Below are 15,129 nucleotides of genomic sequence, written 5' to 3'. Positions count from 1 at the left end.
ATTCGCAATTGAAAATTCGCAATTGAAAATTCGCAACTAAAAATTCGCAACTGAAAAGTCGCAATTGAAAATTCGCAAAAAACATATCCACTCTATACTGGCGAAGATTTTCAGTCACATAGTCCATTCTTGCAGTGATTAATCACGCTGAAGAAAAAAAGAAATATATTTATCAGATTGCATAAGGCCGAATGCCTTATAGGAAGCAGGACACATTGTACTCACGATTGAGGCCCCTGGGCTCCATTGTCTGAAGACGATGGATCCAGTAAGCCTCCCTTTTCAATAACAATTTATTTCTGTCACCCCCTCGACGGGGTAATGATACACCTTCAATAATCTGATACCTCAACTGCGAGATGTTGTGTTTTTTATCATAAAAATGAAGGGGTATTGGGAGTAATAAATTCTGTTTACGGATAGTAGATTTGTGTTTACTTAGTCTGTCCTTCATTCTCATTGAGGTTTCCCCCACATATAGTAATCCACATGGACATTTAAGAATGTAAACCACAAATCTACTATCACAAGTGAACGTGCCCCTTATTGGAATATTTTCACCTGAGTGAGGGTGGGAGAAACATGAACCCTTTATAACGCTGGAACAATTGACACAGTTTAAACAAGGAAAAGTGCCCCGTCTAGGTGTAGATAAAGTACTCTGTCCTCTTTCTATTTTATTACTTCCCACATCCGCCCGGACTATTTTATCCCTAATATTTTCTGCCCGTTTATAGCATATCATGGGTGGCCTCTGGAACTCTCCTATCCGTGGATAGGACTTAGATAATATGTGCCAATGTTGATTAACAATAGTCCTAAGGCGCTGGGACCAGGGATGGTATTTAATCACTAAGGGGATCCTTGTTTCTTTCTTAGTTCTATCTGGTGGTGTAATCTCAGCTTTATTACGCTGTATTTTCAATAGATCAGGGGGGTAGCCTCGCTCTCTAAATTTATTGGTCATATCGTCTAATCTTGTTTGACACATATCCCTATCACTAACGATCCGTCTAACCCTCTGGTATTGCCGCCCTGCTTCTTACTAGAATTGTTCCAGTGGTGGGTGACGGGAAGCCAGATTCTCTGCTATGGAACCTCTCTCCAATTGATTTTGGTTAATTTTTATTTATTTAATTTTTATTTTAATTCATTTCCCTATCCACATTTGTTTGCAGGGGATTTACCTACATGTTGCTGCCTTTTGCAGCCCTCTAGCTCTTTCCTGGGCTGTTTTACAGCCTTTTTAGTGCCGAAAAGTTCGGGTCCCCATTGACTTCAATGGGGTTCGGGTTCGGGACGAAGTTCGGATCGGGTTCGGATCCCGAACCCGAACATTTCCGGGATGTTCGGCCGAACTTCTCGAACCCGAACATCCAGGTGTTCGCTCAACTCTACTGATAAGCACAACCGCCTGTCAACTGAAAATGCTGACCGGTTGACTCTTATAAAAATGAACAAGGCCTGGATTGCCCCTGCCTTCTCTACTCCACCAGAGGAAAGCGGCTGAACATAAAGGCACTCTAAAAATAGCTTTTATAGTGTATTGAATACACTGTATTCCCATGCACCCCTTCCATCACTAAAAAGAGTATATGGTTCAATCTCCCTTTTCTCGTCCTCCTCATTCATGACAACATGCTTATTAGACTGCCCTTGCTCCTAATGTTTTAGAGGGTCAGCTCAGCAGCAGACCCTCACCCATAATGTTTTAGAGGGTCACCAGCAGGCCCTCACCCAAAATGTTTTTGAGGGTCACCAGCAGGCCCTCACCCAAAATGTTTTTGAGGGTCACCAGCAGGCCCTCAACCATAATGTTTTTGAGGGTCACCAACAGGCCCTCACCCATAATGTTTTTGAAGGTCACCAGAAGGCCCTCGCCCATAATGTTTTAGATGGTCAGATGAGCAGAAGGCACTTGCTCCTAATGTATTAGAGGGTCAGCTCAGCAGCAGACCCTTTGCCCATAATTTTTTAGATGGTCAGCTCAGCAGCAGGCCCTCGCCCCTAATGTTTTAGATGGTCAGATCAGCAGCAGGCACTCGCCCATAATGCTTTAGAGGGTCAGCTCAGTAGCAGACCCCCACCCCTAATGTTTTAGATGGTCACATCAGCAGCAGCCCCTCGCCCCGCATGTTTTAGATGGTCAGAACAGCAGCAGGCACTTGCCCCTAATGTTTTAGAGGGTCAGCTCAGCAGCAGGCCTTCGCTCCTAATGTATTAGATGGTCAGATCAGCAGGCCCTTGTGGTGTTTCCATCAATTTCTGACCTTTTCATGTGACCCAGACATCCTCCCCTCTTCAGAGCAGGGGTGCCTGGTTTAATGCTCGGGTTCTCCCATTGACTTCCATTGTGCTTGGGTGTTTGGTAGAGCACCCGAGCATCCCGAAGTGTTCTACTCAAGCACCCGAGCACTTTGGTGCTGGACCAACACTAACTACCACTAATCTGAAATGGATGCCCTATCCTGAGGATAGGCCGTTAATATAAAAGGAGTGGACAATCCATTTGAAGGTATCTTCCAATGATGTAAAATCTTACAATGGTTAATGTACACACTTATGTACTTTGTTCCTTTGGATTTAGATTCCATTTTAGCTGCCATTTCAGCTTCAGCCATTGATAGGCATCAGAGAAAATACATTTGGCTCCTGTCTCAAATGTTTCCTCAAGACTCAAGCTAATGTATCAACAAAACCTGGGAGAATATCTTACCATACATACTATGCTTATGTACTTGTAAGGAAATATGTAACTGGTGCATCTCTGGACACTTGATATTGCTAAGATTAGTGGAGGTCCCAGAGACATATTAGTGCTATGCGATGAAATGAGCGGGAAATAATCCTCTAAAAGGATATTTCAGGACCCAGCAGATCCCACAAATCCACCTTAGTTACACATAACTCGTATGTGGAGGAAAATCTGTAATATACAATATGCACTGTTCCAAAGTTGAATGCATCTGGCAACAGTCATGTGATGCCCTTCTATGGAAAATCCTGCTTCTGCCAATGTCATGTCCTTTACCAGGTTATCGGCCTGGGCTATGGATGGAGTGCCACTTGCGCTGTGGACAGGGGCAGAACAATGCTTCTCCCTAGTCAACTTCCACTTGGCCGGCCGTGAGAAGGGCTCAGGTGGCCCCGTAGGCATCAGCCCACCGGGACATTTTCCTGTAAGGTCTATGGCCAATCCGCCCCTGTCTGCGCTTGTGCCAGTGAGTGGAGTGATCCTGGTCCAGGTCTGAGCAGACATGATGGCCTGCACATAGCCCAGGGCAAAAACCTAGTAAAGTCAAGTTATGTATACATGAAGGTGGGACCTGGAAAACCCCTTTGATTCCTTTATAAACCCCAAAATTGACTGCAAAATCTGTTTTAGAGGTGATGAACAGCAATAGCAGACAGAAAAGACACGAATACCTGCTGTATAGAAAGAACCAGTGTTATGACCACTAGCTGCTATTTCATGTATGACCTGATATATACCCGAATAAGTCGACAATAATGGAACAAAGACTTATTTACTCTTGCTCTCTAATCCTTTGAATTACATCACTTTTGCATCTCTAATGCAAATTCTTCATTTATTCAAATACTACATTACAATGCTTTGTTCTTCCAGGTAAGGCAATGGATTATAATCAAATGAATGTTCTGGAGAACACAGATCCATGCTTATCTCACAATTTAACTGTTACCAACCTATTTGTAATACTTTGGCACTCTTGATAGAATCCATCCTAGGAGTTATTTTTCTCATAATGGCTGTAAAATGATTTTGTTAGTGTAGCATACCAAAGGTTTTGATTTTTCCACTATGACCTGAAAGGCTTGTGTAATGGATAAGGACAATTCTGCGCACTAACTGTCCATTTGTGTCCTAGCACTCAGAAAGTTGCTCTCAGGCACTTGTGCTAATGAGATCCATAAGCTGAGTTTAGCTGCTACTCTCACTAGTCTCTCTCCATATCCAGACATAGACTTACTGTCTTGTGCTTTGCTGCTGTAGATAAATGTTAGGTGTACTCCCTTAGCCTGGCCATGAACAAGGAGTAGAAGTAGCAGACTATATGTTGGACGATGCCTGTTCCTCTCCTCCATGAACTTGCTTCTCCTCCTCTCACACTCCAACTTCAACTAACTCAGACTCCAACTAACTAACATCCTGTCTAGACACACCCAAGCTATATGTATTATGTGGTGTAAATGGGAGTAAATGGGTGTAAATGACATTGCCAGTCTGATAAAAGGAAATACCATACAATGCAAATAAACACATATATATATATAGTAAGTACATCCGGGAGATCTATGGTCAACTGAATGATGTACAGGTGTACAAGCGGGTCGCACAGGACCCCAAATTTGGTTTATTAAGAGAGTTGCGGGACATCTTGAATCAGGCCCGAGAGGCTGATATCATTGATGACAAACTCTTCTCTTACCTATATTGTGATAAACCCTGTACACCTATTCTGTACACCTTGCCTAAAATTCATAAGAGATTGGATACCCCCCCCCCCCCCCCGGGCGACCTATTGTGTCCGGGAGGGGGTCTCTATTTTGCAATGTGGCTATCTTTTTGGACAGAATGCTGCGTCATTATGCTATATCCTCAAAATCCTACATCAGAGACACAGGCGACTTTCTGTCTAAAATCAGGGCCGGCGCTACCATAAGCCAGACCAAGCGGCTGCCTTAGGGTGCGCCCTGCGCAGGGCAGAAGAATGAATGACCTTTTTTTTTTTTTTTAAATCACTTACTACTTGCAGCGGTTAAATTTGTGCCGCAGTGCCGTCGTGCCGTCGTCCGCCCGCCCCCAGCCTGCGTGTCGGCCACTCCCAGCCCTCACTCACGGCAACACATGGGCTCAGGCCACGGGGGCGTGACTGGTGACAGTGAGCGGCGCCGCGGGAACAAGGACTAGAGGTGAGCAATCTGACTGTGTCTGTGTTGTGTTTGCGCTCACCGTCCTGGGTTCATTAAGAAAGCAGCTGAGCTGAGTACTGCAGTAAGTCATCACCTGCAGGGGAGAATCCCAGTAATGCATTTGAGGTCCGGTCAGATAATTAGTGACTGTGAGGGGTCCGCATGTGAGAACGCTATACAGTAGGCCATTTTATAAACCGAAGCAGTCAAGAGTAGAGATATAACGGTTGCAATGTTTCTTTCTGGGTTCATTGCTGTAAATGAATATGTAATATTTCATCTTCCTGTAACAGGGATGAGAATATTCATGATCTGTTGCATCAGCCCCATGGTGTGGTTAGTACTTTATTAATGGAATTAAAGTAAGGGGAAAGGTTGAAAAATGAAAAAAAAAATTATTTTCATTAATCACTTGCATGCCGCCGGCCTCCTGTGGCTGTTCTCCTCTGTGTGGTAGTCCTCATATCTTCTCTCTGGGCTCCCGAATCCTGACAAGTTGTTTGAGGACCTTTCCCACTCTGCCAATCAGTGGCCGCAGCTGTTTCACGTGTCAGGGCAGTGATTTCCCGCTGAGCCAATCACTGTTCTGACACATGACACAGCTGAAGCCACTGATTGGCTGAGTAGGAAAGGTCCTCAAAGTCTTGTTGGGAGCACAGAGAGAAGATACCAGGACACAGAGGAGAAGGGGAGCTGCTGCAGACGACCAGGGCCAGGTGAGGAGCAGAATTTTTTGGACAACATTAATAGAGGGGGGAAATGTGCCATGTTGGGAGGGTGATGTGACATGGGGGAGGGATAAATGTGACACAAAGGGGGTGATGTGACATGGAGGGGGAGAAATGGCACATTTCTCCCCCTCCATGTCACATCAACCCCCTATGTCACATTTTTTCCCCCCTCCATGTCACATTTCAACCCCCTCCATGTGACAGCAGGCCCGACCGAGTTGGGGGGGGGGGGGCGCCGAATTGTAGCTTTGCTTGTGTGTGCAAAAATCTTTGCACCGGCCCTGTCTAAAATAGAGGACCTTTACATTCCTGCGGGTGCGACTCTGGTATCATTCGACGTGTGTAGCTTATACACGTCAATTGACCATGAGTTGGGCCTCCAGGCGGTGGAAGTATGTTTAAAAAATTTGGATTATACTAAAGCCTGTCGAACTTTCATGGTAACATTACTGAGATTTGTTTTAACCAAAAACAATTTTTTGTTTCAGGACGATTTTTATGTGCAGATGCGTGGGACGGCGATGGGGTCCAACGTGGCGCCCACTTACACAAACATCTACATGGCCCACCTCGAGGAGTCGTTTGTATATGGCAGCCACCACTTCAGACATGTTCTGAGGTGGTGGCGCTATATCGACGATATCTTTTTGGTGTGGACGGGCCACATGTTGGGCCTCCTCGCGTTCCACGCATTTCTCAACAAAATTGATCCTACGGTAAAATTCACTGTGGTCCATTCCACTGATAAATTGCAGTTTCTGGACACGGAGGTCCGGATCATGGGACGGGGATTGATGACGGATCTATTTGTGAAGACTACTGACAAAAATACGTTGTTGCGCTATGACAGCCATCATCCCCGCTCCATGATCCGATCATTCCCCTTTAGCCAATTCCTCTGAGTACAGAGGATCGTGAGGGAAAAACAGACTAGAGATATACGGTTTAATGAAATGGGTCAGAAATTTGCTACTCGAGGATACCCAAAGAAATTGATTAGGGGAAGTATCTCGCGAGTGGATAGTAATTCTACTATAGCCAGCCCGAAGGAAGGTTTCCAAAAACCCACCCGTATTCCCTTCGTCTCCCAATTTTCCGCTGACAGTCCGCAAATCGCGGCTGTCATCAGGAAACATTGGAAGATGATAGGGAGCAGTTTCCCTCAGGTTGAGGAGTTCCATACACCACCTCTATTTTCCTATCGAAGAGGACGCAATTTGGGAGACAGGCTGGTGAGGTCTGATGTGGGTAGTGCTAAGACCAGCGTAAGAGCACTATGTGGCTCCACGTGGACTGGCTGCTACCCCTGTTACCATTGTGTAAATTGTAACCTTGAATGTTGAAGGGGGATACATTTCTTAATCCGGTTACTAACAAAATGATCAAAATCACCCAGTATTTGACGTGTGACTCGTCCTACGTGGTCTACCCACTAACATGTCCCTGTGGGAAGTGGTATGTTGGTGAGACCACGTGGGACGTCAAGACACGGTTAAATCAACACCGATACTCCATTAGAAAAGAGAAAATGGATTTGCCCGTGTCCAAACACTTCTAGGAGGCAGGACACACACAAAAAGATCTGAGGTTCTGTATACTGGAACAGATACAATTGGGAAGGCGGGGGCGAGATAGACAAGCTTTCTTCAAAAAGCGTGAGCTATTCTGGATTTTCACCTTATAAACCTTGAAGCTCAACGGGTTGAATGTTGACTTTAGAGTGGATTAGTGGTGTCTCTCGGGTACCGATCTGCCCGCATTCCCTACTTTGGGTTTAGTGAAACATGTGTAAAAAATAATCAAGTGGAATTGTGTTTTTTTAATAATAAAATTCTATACTACATATAAGAAAGATGGCCCGGACGGTGTTCTGTTCCAGTTGTGGAGTGTAATCTATGACAGTTGGGAGCCTACCCACACAGTATATACTTTTAATATCCCAATAGGAATTTGATGATAATATAAATAATGAAAGTGGGGCACACTCTAAAAGTATAGGGATCTTTATTAACACTATTGGTAGTAATACAATAAAATGACAGCAAATATTAAATGAAAAAATTGCAGAAAAATGTTAAAAATACAGTAAATGTTGACAATAAGATTAAACTTTAGATTATAAATGACCATAAAAGCAAAATAGATAAAAATACATTAAATATGACACTATAGTCAATGTGTGCATGGATCCCAATATGAACTTTGGATTCGGATAACCGATCACAAGATGTAAAATCACTGGTTTTACTTGGTATAAAGTCCCATACAGGGTTAGTATGGTGTTGTACGTAATCCTCTCCTGCAGAAAGTCCTTGCTTGCCAATATTGGCATTAATCGGGAGCGTATGCAGCCTGGAAGTTTTAAGTTAGACAATATTCAGGCTGTTCATGCGCACAGCGGCGTCCCGCTGTATTTGATGTAACAAAGCGATCGCTTATTGGTGATGCGTAGAGGCTTACCCGAGGGTCTTTTGATGCTGGATAATAGGCTCTCGACTCGGCGTACCTGTCTTGGCTCCGGTCTCAAGAGCTGATGCCCAGATTTGAATTTTTTGGCGCCAGTGAGGTTTGTTTGTTACACGCGGTGTAGATGTCTTTCCTTACCGGCGTGACAGCAGTAGTTCACTTCAGCAGCTCACTGGTTAAGATGACAATTGTCCAGACTTCCTCGGTTTAGCAGGGTCTCTCTACTACATAGGGGGATTAATACCAGACGCGTTTCGGGGATTTACGGAAATGACCCCTTCCTCAGTGGTTAGTTTCCCCCTACTTGTATTCCATTTTTATAGTGGATAGAGTATATCGAAAAAACTGGTTCGGAACCCAGGATTTTTTCGGATTGGGATCCATGCATTCCGTTTGGCTTCAGACATGTATCAGAGGGTATATTTTCAACTATTCCATCAACATCTTACATAAATGAATAAAGCATACTATCTAAAAAATCGGTTCCAAATGCATAAATATAAAATAGATATAAATATAAAAAGGTATAAAAAGTGGAATCTATGTATCCAGCGTTAATAAGGGAGTATCTTTTTTCAACCACAATATAAGGATACCAAAGGGTAGATGGCAAATTGTCCTGATGCAGGCTTGCTTACACTGTTTAACATTTTCTTTTATTAGATATCATAAAACATTATAAAAACATTATACAAATTTTATAAAGACATCATAGAAAACGCATAAAAAACGCATTGGTGTGGTTTCAATATGTCTCCAGGGAGTTTCATTCCCTCCCCTCCCCAGAGGTCTTCAAGTCTCACAGGTAGCCTTCACATTATGTGAGCGTTTGTTACATTTACCGCTATTGCGGTTATCATAGTGACCTACACTTTTTTCTCCAGCAGGATTTGATCCCTAGAGACACATATTATAAGAGACACATATTGCTACAATGTTATAGGGGACACATGCTGCTACAATGTTGATCAGATATTTAGAAAACACTTATATAAAATATATCCTGTGTCTGAATGGCAATGGTATATTTCTGTGGACCCAAATGTTGATATCCTACTCCGCTTCTGGATTTATGGATATTTGTTAAACTGTCCAATGTCTCATGTTAAAATATATCTAATAATTAATTTATTTTATTTAAATCCATTGCGGTTCCAATGCGTTTTCCTTGACAGTTCGATATTGCAGAATTATTTTTGAATTTTTTGAAATAATTCTCTTTTCAGAAAAGAAACTGTACACTAAATGAAGAATTTGAAAAAGAAGCTGCAGTTATGACAAATCAATTTTTAGAAAAAAAGTATCCTATGGAAATCCTAGACGTGGCTCTTAATAAAGTGAAAGAAATGAAGAGGGAGGAATTTTTTATTGACAAAAAAACCAAACGAAGCAGTAAAGTTGAACAAACGGATGCAAATTTGCGCTTGATTTTGCCCTTTAATGGAGACTTTAGAAAAATACAGTCCATTGTCAATAAACATTGGCATTTACTAAAAAAGGACAAAATATTGAATGCATTGATACCAGTCAAACCTAAAATTGTGTTCACTAAGGCCCCTAATTTGAGTATAAAAATAGCACCTACTGTTCCAATAAAGAAAACTTGTATCTCAACCATCCAGTCTTGGGCAAACATTAAGGGCTTTTATCGTTGTGGCAGATGCGGCAATTGCAAACTGACTTCGTTTCCTAAAAAAACTATAGAAATCAGATCAACAACAAACAAACACTGCCATAAAATCTACGAATTTCTCACCTGTAGCACAGAAGATGTGATTTACGTGATAGAATGTCCCTGTAAGCTTCAGTATGTGGGAAGAACCAAAAGAACGTTGAAAAAACGTATTGCAGAACACATTGGCAATATAAAAAAGGGCTTTGAAAACCACTCACTGTCATATCATTTTAAAATAAAACATAATCAAGATCCCTCATGCTTGAAATATTCAGCAATTGAGAAAGTACAAAAAGATTGGAGAGGTGGCAATCATGTTGAGAAGATGTCACGTTTAGAAACAAAAAGAATCTTTGAATTAACACACTACAACCGTCCGGTCTGAATGCAGATTTCGAATTATTTGGTTTTTTATAGGATGGGTTCCACCTGTCGATGACTAACTGTGCGATATTTTAAAGTCGCACAGTTTTTCCTCTACACCTGGTCCCCATCCACTGACCACATAAACATGGCACATAAATACAGAATTTATTAGAATAAGAACAGCCATATAGAAGAATACATCGAAACCGCATCCAAACCGTATGTTATTTTTATATTAATATGGTGTGTTCTCCAATTCTCCATAAGACTGAATGTTAGCAGTAACTTGGTAGATATACTACTTGACTACAGTCAATCGAGTATTGCAGAGTTTTCTGAAAAGAGAATTATTTCAAAAAATTCAAAAATAATTCTGCAATATCGAACTGTCAAGGAAAACGCATTGGAACCGCAATGGATTTAAATAAAATAAATTAATTATTAGATATATTTTAACATGAGACATTGGACAGTTTAACAAATATCCATAAATCCAGAAGCGGAGTAGGATATCAACATTTGGGTCCACAGAAATATACCATTGCCATTCAGACACAGGATATATTTTATATAAGTGTTTTCTAAATATCTGATCAACATTGTAGCAGCATGTGTCCCCTATAACATTGTAGCAATATGTGTCTCTTATAATATGTGTCTCTAGGGATCAAATCCTGCTGGAGAAAAAAGTGTAGGTCACTATGATAACTGCAATAGCGGTAAATGTAACAAACGCTCACATAATGTGAAGGCTACCTGTGAGACTTGAAGACCTCTGGGGAGGGGAGGGAATGAAACTCCCTGGAGACATATTGAAACCACACCAATGCGTTTTTTATGCGTTTTCTATGATGTCTTTATAAAATTTGTATAATGTTTTTATAATGTTTTATGATATCTAATAAAAGAAAATGTTAAACAGTGTAAGCAAGCCTGCATCAGGACAAATTTGCCATCTACCCTTTGGTATCCTTATATTGTGGTTGAAAAAAGATACTCCCTTATTAACGCTGGATACATAGATTCCACTTTCCTTTTTATACCTTTTTATATTTATATCTATTTTATATTTATGCATTTGGAACCCATTTTTTAGATAGTATGCTTTATTCATTTATGTAAGATGTTGATGGAATAGTTGAAAATATCACCTCTGATACATGTCTGAAGCCAAACGGAATGCATGGATCCCAATCCGAAAAAATCCTGGGTTCCGAACCAGTTTTTTCGATATACTCTATCCACTATAAAAATGGAATACAAGTAGGGGGAAACTAACCACTGAGGAAGGGGTCATTTCCGTAAATCCCCGAAACGCGTCTGGTATTAATCCCCCTATGTAGTAGAGAGACCCTGCAAAACCGAGGAAGTCTGGACAATTGTCATCTTAACCAGTGAGCTGCTGAAGTGAACTACTGCTGTCACGCCGGTAAGGAAAGACATCTACACCGCGTGTAACAAACAAACCTCACTGGCGCCAAAAAATTCAAATCTGGGCATCAGCTCTTGAGACCGGAGCCAAGACAGGTACGCCGAGTCGAGAGCCTATTATCCAGCATCAAAAGACCCTCGGGTAAGCCTCTACGCATCACCAATAAGCGATCGCTTTGTTACATCAAATACAGCGGGACGCCGCTGTGCGCATGAACAGCCTGAATATTGTCTAACTTAAAACTTCCAGGCTGCATACGCTCCCGATTACTGCCAATATTGGCAAGCAAGGACTTTCTGCAGGAGAGGATTACGTACAACACCATACTAACCCTGTATGGGACTTTATACCAAGTAAAACCAGTGATTTTACATCTTGTGATCGGTTATCCGAATCCAAAGTTCATATTGGGATCCATGCACACATTGACTATAGTGTCATATTTAATGTATTTTTATCTATTTTGCTTTTATGGTCATTTATAATCTAAAGTTTAATCTTATTGTCAACATTTACTGTATTTTTAACATTTTTCTGCAATTTTTTCATTTAATATTTGCTGTCATTTTATAGTATTACTACCAATAGTGTTAATAAAGATCCCTATACTTTTAGAGTGTGCCCCACTTTCATTATTTATATTATTTATCACTTTCAGACTGGGTGTTGTCTGTTAAGTGGGTGCACCTCTGTGTGGTTCTCCACCTCATTTTAGTGCGACATTCCCTGTTTTGTTAGGAATTTGATGATGTTATCTGGGTTACATCCAGGTCTGACACTGGCCACTCAGTGTACTGGGTGGATGGTGAGGTGACTCATTGGGGACGGTTCGCAGTGATGGCCCGCGGCGACGTCGCCGTCTCCTTATCCCGGCGGCGACCTGACCGTAGATACGGTTGGTCCCCGCTGGGGGACACCAGCCTTCCCTATTTTGTACATGCCAGAGTGGATCCAGGACCAGACCATAGGGTTGATAGGGCGCTGGACCCTGAATCCCCACATGTGCGTGTCACGCATATTTGTGGGAATTCCGGAATCTATGCGATACAGACCCATATTTTAGTAATGAATTACCTAAACCTATTTTGTTTATCTGCCGCTGTTTGATCATGTGACATTGATCACATGATTACTGGTGGGAGGCCGACGCTTCTGCATTGACATGCGCACACTGGGGAATGAGCAGGCCGGGCCATCTTGGATGTGGGTTCTAGTCAGTCTCTCTGCGTCTGAGGGATCGCGGGATTTGGTGTTCCCGCGCATGCGCAGAGACTGGATGGGGTCGCCGCTGAGACCGCTATGTCGTATATGTGCAGCTTATCAGCTGATTGTGAGTTTTTATGTTTATGCCATTAATGGGACACACCTTCATTGAATCATAAGTAATTACATACATGATATATGTTTAGGACACATCATGTAATTTTATCAGCACTTTATGAATGTACTGTATCTATGAATTTTTGTGACACTACCTATGAGATTTGTTCACATGCTTGAACTGTTGTCACTATGAATTTTATTACTTTTATGTATAAATTGATTTGATTGTAACATTGATTGACACGCCTTTATATTATGTGATTGTAACACATGTGCACATAGCTTGAGAAAGACCGCAACAAGCAGTTGAAACGTCGCTGCTACTGACATTGGGTGAATAAACCACACGTTTTCCTTTGAAACCCTTGGTGTGCTGCTGGCCTTCTTTCATCTTTACTGAATTGGACCGTGGTGCTGGTCCACACCGGCCTGATTTGCACCTGAATACGATAGTGTGCTGCATCCTCACTTTCCAAGTATATATATATAGATATATATGTAGATGTTTGAAGTGTCCCATTTACACACATACAGTATGTGGGACGCTGCATTAGGTCACACTCAGGTGTAGCGGGTGTCTTGCAGATATATTGTGCCTTTAGTGCATTGGTGTAACTATAGAGGTCACAGCGGTCGTAATTAGTGATAAGCTTTGGATCATAGATCAGAAATTACTTTGCTTAAAGCTTTGGATTAATACTGTACAGAGAACTGTAGCCATACAGCATTAAAATGTATGGTCTCTGATGAGGCAAAGTCAGTTATTCGCAAAGTCTTGCGAGGCTTTGTTGAATAACTTCAGTATTTGATTTTTAACGTGGAAAACCACTTTAAAATTGGATCCAAACTTGGCTTCTGTTCCGAGTTACCGTTTTGAACCGAAACCGAGTGTCATATTGGCGTGGATATCCACGCTGAAATTTCACCGTAAACCCACCAGCAGCCGCCTCCTTTCTGCATCCTATTCATTTCAAAGGGAGGCAGCACTGAGGATTAGGCTGGGTTCACACTTGAGCGTTGCGCAAACGCGCGTTTTACGCGCGTTTTTGACGCGCATTTTTATGCGCGTTTTTGTAATAGTAAACGCGCGTTTGACGCGCGTTTGTGTGATTCACTACAGTGTCCTATGGCCACAAACGCCCCAAAAGTCGCTCATGTAGTTTTTGGAGCGTCGGGCGTTTTACAGCGCGATCGTACGCGCTGTAAAATGCCCAAGTGTGAACCATTCCCATAGGGAATCATTGGTTTCTCCTTGTTGAGCGTTTTACAGCGCGTAGGAACGCGCTGTAAAACGCTCAGGTGTGAACCCAGCCTTATGCAGCCCTTCTAGGTGCAGCCATGGCTATAAGCCACGGCTCAGCAATCCTCAGTGCTGCCTCCCTTTGAAATGAATGCGAGTCAGAAAGGACGCGGCTGCTGGTGGGTTTACGGTGAAATTTCAGTGCAGTTGCCTGCACAAAAACTACTCTGTAAAACCCTCCGTGTTAATGTCCCCTTAGGCTTGTAAAGATTTTTAGACAATCAGGGCTCAGTTTCCATTCATTGTCAGGAAGCATATGTTTTAGAAATGGGTGAGAATAGAAATACAAATGATATAATGCTCAGTATATATACAATATATGCATTACTCTAAAAACAATTTAAATATTACAAATATTACAATATTGCAGCCACTAAGTGGTCCCACACTAATGGTTTGGTAAAAGGGTAATAAGTAGCAAGCTTAATTTGGTGACTAAATAAAATGCCTCCTCCGGCAGTGCAGGGCCTATCAAGATCAGAGCAGCACGCTGGTCTTAATAAATAAGGGCCATAGTGTGACAAACTATTTAAAAAATTAGAAGCTGGTGAGCGGTCCACACGTTCTATACAGCCAGGGCTCCATGGTACTTTTAATTTGCCCCTTCTCACAGACCCCCTCACCACACAATGATTCTCCCTTTAATGATCTAAATTTTTCTAACAAAGCTAGAAGCGGCCATGTAGCTCACATGGATCCAGAGATCTCCCCATTCATTGCTCTGCTCGATTTTAATCAAGATGGCAGCTCAGGGAAGTGTCTTTTCTGCTGCAGCTCAGGGGGCGTGTCCATGCTCTACCTATCACAGCTCAGCGGGCGTGTCTCAGCTCTGCCTATCACAGCTCAGGAGGCAGATGAAGGATGAAACTGAGCATGTGCGGCGATCTCAGGTAAGAAGAAT

Source organism: Bufo gargarizans, chromosome 9 (assembly GCF_014858855.1).
Source record: "Bufo gargarizans isolate SCDJY-AF-19 chromosome 9, ASM1485885v1, whole genome shotgun sequence".
Taxonomy (NCBI): domain Eukaryota; kingdom Metazoa; phylum Chordata; class Amphibia; order Anura; family Bufonidae; genus Bufo; species Bufo gargarizans.
This window is presented reverse-complemented; position numbering follows the sequence as displayed.